General features: G+C 43.0%; 1 protein-coding gene across 3 annotated transcripts in view; it reads left to right on the plus strand.

Moving 5' to 3' along the window:
- Positions 1-12,813, plus strand: part of LOC140385621 (NEDD4-like E3 ubiquitin-protein ligase WWP1) — a 300,217-nt gene that overhangs the window by 73,392 nt on the left and 214,012 nt on the right. The window lies entirely within an intron of this gene.

Consider the following 12,813-nt stretch of genomic DNA (forward strand, 5'->3'; position numbering starts at 1 on the left):
AAGGAAAATTCAAGCTAAAATCCAAAAACATTTTTATTGGCCTGGACTACATAAAGATGTAGTTAAATTTTGTCCATCATGTCACACATGTCAAGTGATAGGGAAACCTCAAGCAGTGATAAAACCAGTGCCCTTAACACACATTCCAGCATTTGAGGAATCTTTCACAAGGGTCTTAAATGATTGCGTAGTGCCGCTTCCTAAAACTAAAAGGGGGAATCAATATAATTTGACTATAATGGATGTGTTTATTAGGTTTCCAGAGGCCATTCCAGTACTCAATATTGCATCTAAAAAGATTGTGGAGGACTTACTTAAATTCTTTACTAGATATGGACTACCCACAGAAATACAATTGGATCAAGGATCAAATTTTACTTCCAGGTTATTCAAAGAAGTTATGGATACCTTAGGAATAAAACAAGTTAAATCAAGTGCGTACCATCCAGAATCACAGGGAGCGTTAGAAAGGTTGCATCAGACATTAAAGACAAATGTTGAGGGCTTATTGTCAAGATTATCCAGAGGATTGGGATAAAGGAATTCCATTCGTACTGTTTGCAATTAGGGATGCACCTAATGAGTCAACCAAATTCAGTCCTTTTGAACTAATTTTTGTTCATGAGGTAAGAGGACCACTTAAATTGATTAAGGAAAAATTGGTGAGTGAGAAATCGGAAATGACATTATTGGATTACGTGTCAAATTTTAGGGAACGATGAAATAGAGCAGGTGAATTGGGTAGACAACATTTAAAAGTTGCACAAAATGTGATGAAATGGGTAGCAGACAAGAAAGCAAAAGTTCGTAGTTTTGCCAATGGAGATAAAGTTTTAGTATTGTTACCAGTGGTAGGTGAACCTTTAAAAGCAATGTTTTGTGGACCGTATCAGATTGAAAGGAAATTAAGTGAGGTGAATTATGTGGTAAGATCGCCAGTTTGCAATGGGCTTCATTGCAACATTGCAGCAGGCAAAGAACGGATATGTGAACACGAGAGCAGGAAGGTGAATTGAAATGGCAAGTGACAGTAAGGTCTGGGTCCTGCTTGCGGACGGACCAAAGGTGTTCTGCAAAGCGTCATCCAGTCTGCGTTTAGCATCTTCAATGCAGAGTAGACCGCATTGGGAGCATCGAATGCAATAAACCAGATTGAAGGAGATACAAGTGAAGCACTGCCTCACCTGAAAAGAGTGGTGCAATGAGAAGGTTAATGAATAATTTTGCTGTGCGGAGTCCTGGAGGGAAGAGTGACCATAATAGAATTCTTCATTGGAATAGTCCAAACCAAAACTCGGGTCCTAAGTCTATACAAAGGAAACTACAAAGGTATGAGAGGTAAGTTAGCTGCAATAGATTGGGTAACTTCATTGAAAGGTGGATAGGCAGTGGCTAATATTTAAGGAAAAAATGCATGCATTGCAACAGCTGTACATTCCTTTCTGGTGCAAAAACACAACAGAGTGACATAATCATGGCTAACAAAAGAATTATGGCTAGTATTAGATCCAAAGATGAATCATATAAAATTGGTAGATAAAATAGTAAGCATGAGGATTGGGAGCAGTTTAGAATTCAGCAAAGGAGGACCAAGACATTGAGAGGGAAAAAAATAGAGTAAGGGAGGAAACCTGTGAGGAACATAAAAACAAACTGTAAAAGCTTGTAATAAGTATGTTAAAAGAAGATTAGTGAAGACAAATGTAGGTCCTTTACATGCTGAAAGGGAGAACAAGGAAATGATGGAGCAATTAAACAACTACTTTAGTTCTCTTTTCACAGAAGAAGACACATAACTTCAAAGACATGAGGGAGGAGCTGGCCAGAGTTGCTTGGAAAAGGAGCCGAGCAGGAAAGTCAGTAGAACAGCAAAGGCAGGAGTTTTGAGGCGTTATTCTTGAGGCACAACAGAAAATCATCCCAAGGAGGAGGAAACATGCTAAGGGGAGGAAAAAGCATCCATGGTTGACAAGGGAAGTCAAGGACAGCATAAAAGAAAAAGAAAACAAACTAGTGAGGATTAGTGGGAAGCCAGAGGATTGGGAATCCTTTACAAGCGAGCAGAGGACAACTAAAAAAAACTAGCGGGAGAGAAGATGAAATATGAGTGCAAGCTAGCTAGTAATATAAAAGAAGATGGGAAGGGTTTTTTCCAATATATAAAAGGTAAGAGAGAGGCAAAAATAGAAATTGGACCACTGTAAAATGTGGCTGGAGAAGTAATAATAGGAAACACAGGAATGGCGGAGGAACTGAATAGTTACTTTGCATCAGTCTTCACGGTGGAAGACACCAGTGGGATGTCGGAGCTCCAGGAGAATCGGGGGCAGAGGTGAGCGCAGTGGCCATCACTAAGGAGAAGGTTCTGGGAAAACTGAAAAGTATGAAGGTCGATAAATCACCTGGACCAGATGGACTACACACTAGGGTTCTAAAAGAGATAGCTGAGGAGATTATGGAGGCATTGATGGTGATCTTTCAGGAATCACTGGAGACAGGAAGGGTCCCAGAGGACTGGAAAGTGGCTAATGTAACACCGCTGTTTAAGAAGGGAGGGAGGCAGAAGAAGGAAAATTATAGGCCGGTAAGCCTGACTTCGATCATTGATAAGATTTTAGAGTCCAATATTAAAGATGAGATCGTGGAGTACTTGGAAGTGCATGATGGCGACTAGGGGCTTTTCACAGTAAATTCATACTTGTGACAATAAAAGGCGATTATTATTATTATTATTATTATTATTATTATTATTATTAATAATTTAAAAAAAGGAGTGAGTCAGCACGGCTTTGTCAAAGGGAGGTCATGTCAGACAAATCTGTTAAGAGTTCTTTGAGGATGGGGATATGGGCTGGAGCAGGGGGAGATATTTGGATGCGTGCAGGTTCGGGATTTTGCCGGGGGGGAGATGCAGGGCTTCCCGGGGGAGCCAGCCTCCACGTTGCTGGAGGGGGGTGTTGGGGGAGGGGGGGGGGATGGAACTGGAGAGGGGGGTGGTGTCAGTGGTCTAAGGAGCTATTTTGGAAGGGGAGGGGGGGCGCCACTGGAAGGGCGGGGTGGGGGGAGGGGTTGGCGGGGGTGTGAGGGAAGGGTTCTGGTGTGGGGTGCTCCGGAGTGTGCGTGCCTCCACCTCGTGTGCGACGTTGGGGCTGATGCTGCTGAGGGTGGTGTGCAGAGCACACCTCACGGGGGCGGGGGTGAGCCGATTCTTTGGGGGAGTGGGGGATTTGTGTGGGCGTTGCAGGTGGGGGGCGGGAGGGGCGCTAGTCACTTTCATGTGTTTTGGTCCTGTCCAACGTTAGAAGATTACTGGAAGAAGGTTTTTAGGGTAATTTCTAAAGTGCGCACGTGGGGCTGGACCCGGGCCCCCGGGGGGGCTATGTTCGGGGTGTCGGACCGGCTGGGGTTGGAGGCGGGTGCGGAGGCGGATGTTGTGGCCTTCGCCTCGTTGGTCGCCTGAGGGCGGATCCTGGTGAGTTGGGGGGCGGCCTATCCACCCTGGCGTGGTGGGGGGATCTGTTGGAGTTCTTGACTCTTTGGGGGGGGGGGGATTGAGTTTGAACTGGGGGGAAGGACGGAGGGTTTCTACAATTCATGGGCATTATTCATTATGCACTTTCAAGAACTGGATAACATCGAACATTAGTTGGGGGGTGGGTGGGAGGGTTGGGGGCGGTAGGTGTTAATGGCTGCTGTGGGTGATTCCTGATTCGTTTTTGTCAGTTTATGTGAACATGTGGGTGAATGTTTTGGGTTTGGTGGGAGGATGGTATCGTTGTTATTGATATGGGGATTGACATATTTGTTACTGATTATTGTTTATTGTTGGTGGGTGTACATTTGGGAGAAAATGTGAAAAAGAAGGAGAATGAGAAATATTTTAAAATAAAGAGTTCTTTGAGGAGGTAACAAGGAAGTTAGACAAAGGAGGACCAGTGGACATGATTTATTTAGATTTCCAGGAGGCCTTTTACACGGCGCTGCATAGAAGACTGTTAAATAAGTTAAGAGCCCTTGGTGTTAAGGGTAAGATCCTGGCATGGATAGAGGATTGGCCGACTGGCAGAAGGTAGAGAGTTGGGAAAAGGGGGTCTTTTTCAGGATGCCAACCGGTGACTCGTGGTGTGGCTCAGGGTCTGTGCTGGGTCCACAACTTTTCCAATATACATTAATGATTTGGAAGAAGGAACTGAAGGCACTGTTGCTAAGTTTGCAGATGGTACAAAGATCTGTAGAGGGACAGGTAGTATTGAGGAAGCAGGTGTACTGCAGAAGGATTTGGACAGGCTAGGAGAGTGGGCAATGAAGTGGCAGATGAAATACAATGTGGGAAAGTGTGAGGCTGTGCACTTTGGAAGGAGGAATGGAGGCATAGACTATTTTCTAAATGGGGAAATGCTTAGGAAATCAGAAGCACAAAGGGTCTTGGGAGTCCTTGTTCACGATTCTCTTAAGGTTAACGTGCAGGTTCAGTCAGCAGGAAGGTAGGTGCAATGTTAGCATTCATGTCAAGAGGGCTAGAATACAAGACCAGGGATGCACTTCTGAGGCTGTAGAAGGCCCTGGTCAGACCCCATTTGGAGTATTGTGAGCAGTTTTGACGCCCAGTATCAAAGGAAGAATGTGCTGGCCTTGGAAAGGGTCCAGAGGAGGTTCACAAGAATGATACCTGAAATGAAGAGCTTGTCATATGAGGAACGGTTGAGGATTCTGGGTCTGTACTCACTGGGTTTAGAAGGATGAGGTGGATCTTATTGAAACTTACAGGATACTGCGAGGCCTGGGTAGAGTGGACGTGGAAAGGATGTTTCCACTTGTAGGAAAAACTAGAACCAGAGGACACAATCTCAGACTAAAGGGACGATCCTTCAAAACAGAGATGAGGAGGAATTTCTTCAGCCAGAGGGTGATGAATCAGTGGAACTCTTTGCTGCAGAAGGCTGGGAGGCCAAAGCATTGAATATCTTTAAGACAGATAGATAGGTTCTCGATTAATAAGAGGATCAGGGGTTGTGTGGAGAAGGCAGGAGAATGGGGATGAGAAAAATATCAGCCATGATTGAATGACGGAGCTGACTTGATGGGCCAAGTGGCCTAATTCTGCTCCTCTGTCTTATGGTTATAAATGCTAGGAAAGCAAAGGTCTAGTGAGGAGAAGTGAAAGAAATTGGTATTAGTTGAAAAAAAAGATGCTGGCAAAATTAATGGGACTGAAAACTGATAAATCCCCAGGGCCTGATAATCTATATCCAAGGGTACTAAAGGCGGTGGTCCTGGAAATAATGGATGTGTTAAAATTCTGTAGATTGTGGAACAGTCTCAACGGAATGGAGAGTGGCAAATATAGCCCCACTGTTTAAAAAAGGAGTGAGGGAGAAAACCATGAATTACCAACAGCTTAGCCAAACATAACTAGGGAAAATGTTAAGAGCCTGTTATAAAGGATTTGATTACAAGACACTTAGAATACATCAACATGATTAGACAAAGTCAACATGAATTTATGGAAAGGAAATCCTGTTTGATAAACTTCCTGGAGTTTTTTTGAGACATAACAAGCAGAATAGACAAGGGAGAACCAGTGGATGTGGTGTATTTATATTTTCAAAAATTGATAAAGTTCTACACAAGAGGTTGGTGTACAGAAATAAATTGCGGGGTAATATGCTGGCATGGATTGAGAATTGGTCAGCAGAAAGGAAACAGAGTAGGAATATTTTTTTTGGGGGGGGGGGGGGGGGTGGGGGGGTGGAAGGCAGTGGGGTACCATAGGGATTAGTGCTTGGGCTCCAGCTACTTACAATGTACATCAATGATTTGGATGAAGGAATCAAATGTAATATTTCCAAGTTTGCTGGTGATAGAAGGGAGGAGGTAATGAGGCTTCGAGGTGGTTTAGACAATTTGAGTGAGTGGTCAATACATGGCAGTATAACGTGGATATGTATGTGGTAATTCACTTCAGTAGGAAAAACAGAATGGCAAAGAGTATTATTTAAATGACGATAGAATGGGAAATGTTGATGTACAAAGGGACCTGGGTGTCATTGTACACTAGTCATGGAAAGCAAGCATGCATGTGCAAGAAAGGTAAATGGTATGTTGGTTCATTGCAAGAGCACCTGAGTACAGGGACAAGGATGTCTTACTGCAGTTGTACAGGGCTTTGGTGAGACCACAACTGGAATATTGTGTGAAGTTTTGGTCTAAAACATATACTTGCCATAGCGGGCCTTTGCTATTTGCTCACCATGCAGGCTTGATGCTGAAATAGGGCGCTTCAACGTCATCCTGTGGATAAAGGATACCCTGATCAGATAATTTCACGCTGTATATTGCACAAACTCATGGTCTATGGAAGTCATCACTCTTGTCCCTGAAAAGTATCCAGTTACCCTGGAAAGGCAGGGTATCTCAAAAATTTGCAAAGCTGGCTGTTTCACGCTGGTACTGTGCAATAGCCCCATGAGCCGCTAACTGGATGCTGTCATCAAGCCAAGAAGACCGCCTGCCTATCACACAAATGATTACTGGTGTATATGAATTTCAGTGCCAGTGTGATGCTCTGTATACACTGTGCTACTGTGCAACCCATTATCTCTGTTCTGTCAGACTGCTTGCCTGATATCCAAGTTGCATGAACCAAAATGTTTGCCAGTTAAGTAGTCGGAAAACTGAAGCCATCTTCTTTGGCTCCTATCACGAACTGCACCCTTTCCGCCTGTTCTACTACCCCCAAACCACTGTTTTCCAATGCTGTCATTTGGCATGTCGCTTGTTGTCAAGTCTAGGACCAACCATTCAACAGCTCACATGTCCCAAACTCCATGCCTGAAGTATCTAAGATCCAGAGAACTTCCTTACCTTTGTACCCTTGGGTTAAAAGGGAAAAACATTAAAGGGATAGCATACATGAGGCGGCATGGTAGCGAAGTGGTTAGCACTATTGCTTCACAGCGCCAGGGTCCCAGGTTTGATTCCCGGCTTGGGTGACTGTATGTGTGGAGTCGGCACGTTCTCCTTGTGTCTGCGTGGGTTTCCTCTGAGTGCTCCGGTTTCTTCCCACAAGTCTTGAAAGACGTGCTATTAGGTGAATTGGACATTCTTAATTCTACCTCCTGTGTACCTGAACAATCGCCAGAATGTGGCGATGAGGGGATTTTCACAGTAACTTCATTGTAGTGTTAATGTTAGCCTACTTGTGACAATAAAGATTATTATTAAGCTAATTTTCAGTATTCAAGGCCACTGATTTGTTGTTTTCATCAGACACTTCGACTGCCTTTTTCCTGAGACATAGTGATCTTGGGGATTAAAGAATGAGATGTTAGACTTGTAGGTGCTATTCTTGTGACACTTGAACATTGCACTAGGCATGCTGTAACTTAAATCTGACATAGAGCTGTGCTTTAAAAGTGCTCAGACATTCATCGGGGTATCACGGAGACTTTATAAAAGTAGCTGAATTTTTTGACTGTTATGAGAAAAGCTTGTCTACAATCTCATAATATTCAAAATTAACCTGCTTGGAAGTGGAACTGTCTGCCTGTCAGCATTTAATTATGCATGCAGAAATCTAAGTGAACTAATTGTAGGGTGCAGCAGAGTGTAACTGTTCTCCTGGATGTGGATGTCTGCAGAAATAGAAATTAAGCTTTTGACTGGTAGAAATAATATCTGTAATGATTATTGTTGTGAAGGAATTGCTAAAACTGTAATTTTATAGTCAAAGATTTTTCAAAACCGTTTTAATGCAGTTTCTTCCTGGAATATGATCCTAATAAACTGTGAGATTTTTATGATTTCCAATACTGCTACTGCACTTGTGGAGCTATTTCAGTTTACTTCGGCGGGGGGAAGCATTTACAGGATTCTTTATTCTAATTCTTATCGAAATCTGTGATGAATTTTTGGCAGCCTACCAGAAAATTCTTGTAACTAGTAACTATTATTATTTTGATAGCAAATTTCGTAATGACTGATTTTTAAAAAAAAAACAATAGCAGTCTGCTTTCATGCGCTTTTTCTCTGCTTTGGAGGCATTTCTAATTTGAATTTTAAAAAAATTTTAACTTTTTTTATCTTCCAGTTTTTTGAATTTCTTTTCCCCTCTGTCCTATTGCAGTTTTCTGTGGAAGTTTTGATTTGTTTCAGGAACAAAATGCTACTTTTCTGTAATTGGCAGCAGGAGCTTTAAAAATAATCCGAGTTATGATGAATATTTCAACAAAATTAAATGGCATCATGCCTTCAACACCATAATCTCAGCCAAGCTCACATCAAAGCTCCAAAACTAGGACTTGGATCCTCCCTCTGCAACTGGATTCTCGACTTTCTGACCAATAGGCCCCAATCAGTAAGAATAAACAACAACACCTCTTCCACAATAGTTCTCAATTCCGGGGCCCCACAGGGCTGCGTATGTAGCCCCTACTATACTCCCTGTACACACACGACTGCGTGGCAAAATTTGGTTCCAACTTTATCTACAAGTTTGCTGACGACACGACCATAGTGGGTCGGATCTCGAATAACAACGAGTCAGAATACAGGAGGGAGATAGAGAACCTAGTGGAATGGAGTAACAACAACAATCTATCCCTCAATGCCAGCACAACTAAAGAGCTGGTCATTGACTTCAGGAAGCAAAGCACTGTACATCCCCCTATCTGCATCAACGGAGCCGAGGTGGAGATGGTTAACAGCTTCAAATTCCTTGGAGTGCACATCACCAAAAATCTGTCCTGGTCCACCCACATTGACGTTACCACCAAGAAAGCACAACAGCGCCTATATTCCCTCAGGAAACTAAGGAAATTCGGCATTTCCACATTAACCCTTATCAACTTTTACAGATGCACCATAGAAAGCATCCTAAATGGCTGCATCACAACCTGGTATGGAAACTGCTCGGCCCAAGACTGCAAGAAACTTCAGAGAGTCGTGAAATCAGCCCAGTCCATCACACGAACCTGCCTCCCATCCATTGACTCTATCTACACCTCCCGCTGCCTGGGGAAAGTGGGCAGCATAATCAAATACCATTCCCACCAGGCTTACTCACTCTTCCAACTTCTTCCATCGGGAAGGAGATACAAAGGTCTGAGAACACGCACAAACAGATTCAAAAAACAACTTCTTCCCTGCTGTTACCAGACTCCTAAATGACCCTCTTATGGACAGATCTGATTAATACTACACTCCGGTATGCTCCGCCCAAAGCCGGTGTCAATGTATTTACATTATGGACCTTGTGTTGCCCTTTTATGTATTTTCTTTTTATGTTATTTCCATGTACTAAATTATCTGTTTGAGCTGCTCGCAGAAAAATACTTTTCACTGCACCTCAGTACACGTGACAATAAACAAATCCAATCCAACCATGTCAATGAAAAACCAAAGATTATATTATTCCACTCTTGTCTAGCTGCATCTTGTGGGAATAAATTTCCATGCATCCCAACAACCCTCCTTTGTTTCAACAAAGAAGTCACCATGCTTAATGCAGATAGTGAATGTTGACAGCTGTTTGACTGTGGAGGCCTTCATAAATGTGTTTTGTCTTTCCTCAACTAAGTTATATTTGTTTTTTTACATTTTTATGTTTCCTTGTTCTAAACTCCCATTTTAACATAATATCTTGGATATATAATCCAATATCTTGGAAAGGGTCAGGAATCTAACTTCAGGCATAGCAGATAAGGGGACAACTATGAGAAGGAGGGTGGTCAACGCAGGATTGAGAGTGTTGCACCTAAATGCACGCAGTATACGAAACAAGATAAATGAGTTTATAGCGCAAATTGAAATTGGTGGATACGATGTTGTGGGCATCATAGAGATGTGGCTGCAAGGGGATCAGGGCTGGGATCTAATTATCCAAGGACATGAGTCCTATCGCAAGGACAGGCAGATGGGGCAGGATTGCCTTGTTAGTATGATATTAAATCATTAGCAAGAAGCGACATAGGGTCGGAAGGCATAGAATCTGTGTGGGTAGAGTCAAGGAATTGGCAAAGGAAAAAAGACCCTGATGGGAGTTATGTCCAGGTCCCCTAGCAGTAGTCAGGATGTGGGGCAGAAAATAAATCAGGAGCTAGAAAAGGCATATAAGAAAGGCAATATTACACCAATTCTGGTGGACTTCAATATGCAGCTGGACTGGGAAAATCAGGTTGGTAGCGGATCCCAGGAAAAGGAATTTGTAGAATGTCCACGATATGGTTTTTTATGAGCAGCTTATGGTAGAGTCAATGGGAACAGGCAATCTTTGATTTGGTGATGTGTAATGAGGCAGACCTGATTAGGGAACTTAAGGTGTGAAGGAACCTTCTGGGGCAGTGACCAGAATATGATAGAATTCACCCTGAAGTTTGGGAGGTGGAAGCTGGAATCCGATGCAATGGTATTGCAATTGGATGATGGTAACTACAAAGACATGAGGGAGGAGCTGGCCAGAGTTGTTTGGAAGGGGAACATAGCAGGGAAGACAGTGGAACAGCAATGGTATGAGTTTTTTGGGTTATTCGGGAGGCACAACAGCAATTCATCCCAAGGAGACATGTTAAGGGGAGGACGAGGCAACCATGACTGACGACGGAAGTGAAGGACAGCATCGAAGCAAAAGAAATCACCTGGACCGGATGAACGATACACCAGGGTTCAGAAGGAGATAGGTGAGAAGATTGTGGAGGCATTGGTAGTGATCTTTCAGAATCTCTGGAGTCAGGGAGGGTCCCAGAAGACTGGAAAATGGCTAATGTAACACCCTTATTTAAGAAGCGAGGGAGGCAGAAGCTGGAAATTATAGGCCGGTTAGCCTGACTTTGGTCATTTGTAAAATTTTAGAGTCCCTTATTAAGGATGAGATTGCAGAATACTTGGAAGTGCATGGTAAAATAGGGCTGAGTCAGCATGGCTTCATCAAAGGGAGGTCATGCCTGACAAATCTGTTAGATTTCTTTGAGGAGGTAATGAGGAAGTTAGACAAAGAGAGCCAGTGGACATGATCTATTTGGATTTCCAGAAGGCCTTTTACAAGGTGCCATACAGGAGGCTGCTAAACAAAATAAGAGTCCGTGATGTTCGGGGCAAGGTACTGGCATGGATAGAGGATTGGTTGACTGGCAGAAGATAGAGACTGGGGATAAAAGGGTCTTTTTAGGATGGAAGCCAGTGACCAATGGTGTTCCGTAGGGTTCAGTGTTGGGACCACAACTATTTACTATATACATTAACGATCTGGAAGAAAGAACTGAGGATATTTTTGTGACGTTTGCAGATGACTCAAAGATATGTAGAGGAACAGATAGTGTTGAGGAAGCAGGGAAAGGCTTGGACAGGTTAGGAGAGTCGACAAAGAAGAGGCAAATGGAATACAATGTGGAAAATTATGAGCTAATGCACTTAAGTAGGAAGAATAGAGGCATAGGCTATTTTTCTAAATGGGGAAAAGCTTTGGGAATCTGAAGCACAAAGTCCTAGTTCAGGATTTTCTTAACGTTAACAAGCAGGTTCAGTTGGCAGTTAGGAAGGCAAATGCAATGTTAGCATTAATGTTGAGAGGGCTAGAATACAAGAGCAAGGTGGCCAAACCCCATTTGGAATATTGTGAGCAGTTTTGGGTCCCATTTCTAGGGAGGGATGTTCTGGCTTTGGAGGGGTACCAGAGGAGGTTCAGAAGAATGATCCCACAAATACAAGGCTTGTCATATGGGGAGCGGTTGAGAACTCTGGGTCTGTACTTGATCGAGTTTAAAAGGCTGATGGGAAATCTCATTGAAACTTACAGAATACTGAGAGGCCTAGATAGAGTGGACGTGGAGAAGATGTTTCTACTAGTGGAGAGACTAGAACCTGAAGGCACACCCTCAGACTGAAGGGCCGATTCTTTAAATTTGAGATGAGGAATTTCTTCAGCCGGAGGGTAGTGAATCTGTGGAACTCATTGCCGTAGAAGGCTGTGGAGGCCAAGTCACTGAGTGTCTTTAAGACAGAGAGATAGGATTTTGATTAATAAGGGGACCAGGGATTACGGGGAGAAGGCAGGAGAAGGGGGATGAGAATCACATCAGCCATGATCGAATGGCAGAGTAGATGGGATGGGCTGAATAGCCTAATTCTGATCCTATATCTTATGGTCTTGTATTTTCCTTTCCCTTGACTGACTTGTATACATCTAGGATCAACAATCAGATGTGAACTTTCTTAAATCTCAGACAGATCCTTAACTCAAGGAATCAACCTTTTCTTTGGGTTTGGTCTTGTACTTGAATACCCATTTTCACTTTTTTTTGGTTACCACTACTGGATGTAGTGCTCACTTCAGAAGCACTTAATTCGCTGTAAAGCACTTTGAGATTTCTGGTGGTTATAAAATGTGCTTTATAAATGCAAATCTTGTTTTCTAAACATTTTCCTGCTTTTAATATGTTGCTAGTGATATGGCATTCTTTACTGACAAAGACCTTTGATCGAGCACCTTATGCTCTTTAAAGAATTGGCTAGCGTGATAGTTGATGCGTTGGTTTTAATTTTCCACAATTCCCTAGACTCGGAGAAGGTTCCATTAGATTGGAAAATAGGAAATGTAACTCCTTTATTCAAAAAAGTCGAGAGACAGAAAGCAGGAAATTATAGGCCAGTTAGCTTAACATGAAATAGAATAGAACAGAATTCCTACAGTGCAGAAGGAGGTCATTCAGCCCACTGAGTCTGCACCGGCCCTTGGAAAGAGTACCCTACTTAAGCCCACGCCTCCGCCCTATCCCCATAACCCCACCTAACCTTTGGACATTAAGTGGCAATTTAGCT

Source organism: Scyliorhinus torazame, chromosome 11 (assembly GCF_047496885.1).
Source record: "Scyliorhinus torazame isolate Kashiwa2021f chromosome 11, sScyTor2.1, whole genome shotgun sequence".
Classification (NCBI taxonomy): domain Eukaryota; kingdom Metazoa; phylum Chordata; class Chondrichthyes; order Carcharhiniformes; family Scyliorhinidae; genus Scyliorhinus; species Scyliorhinus torazame.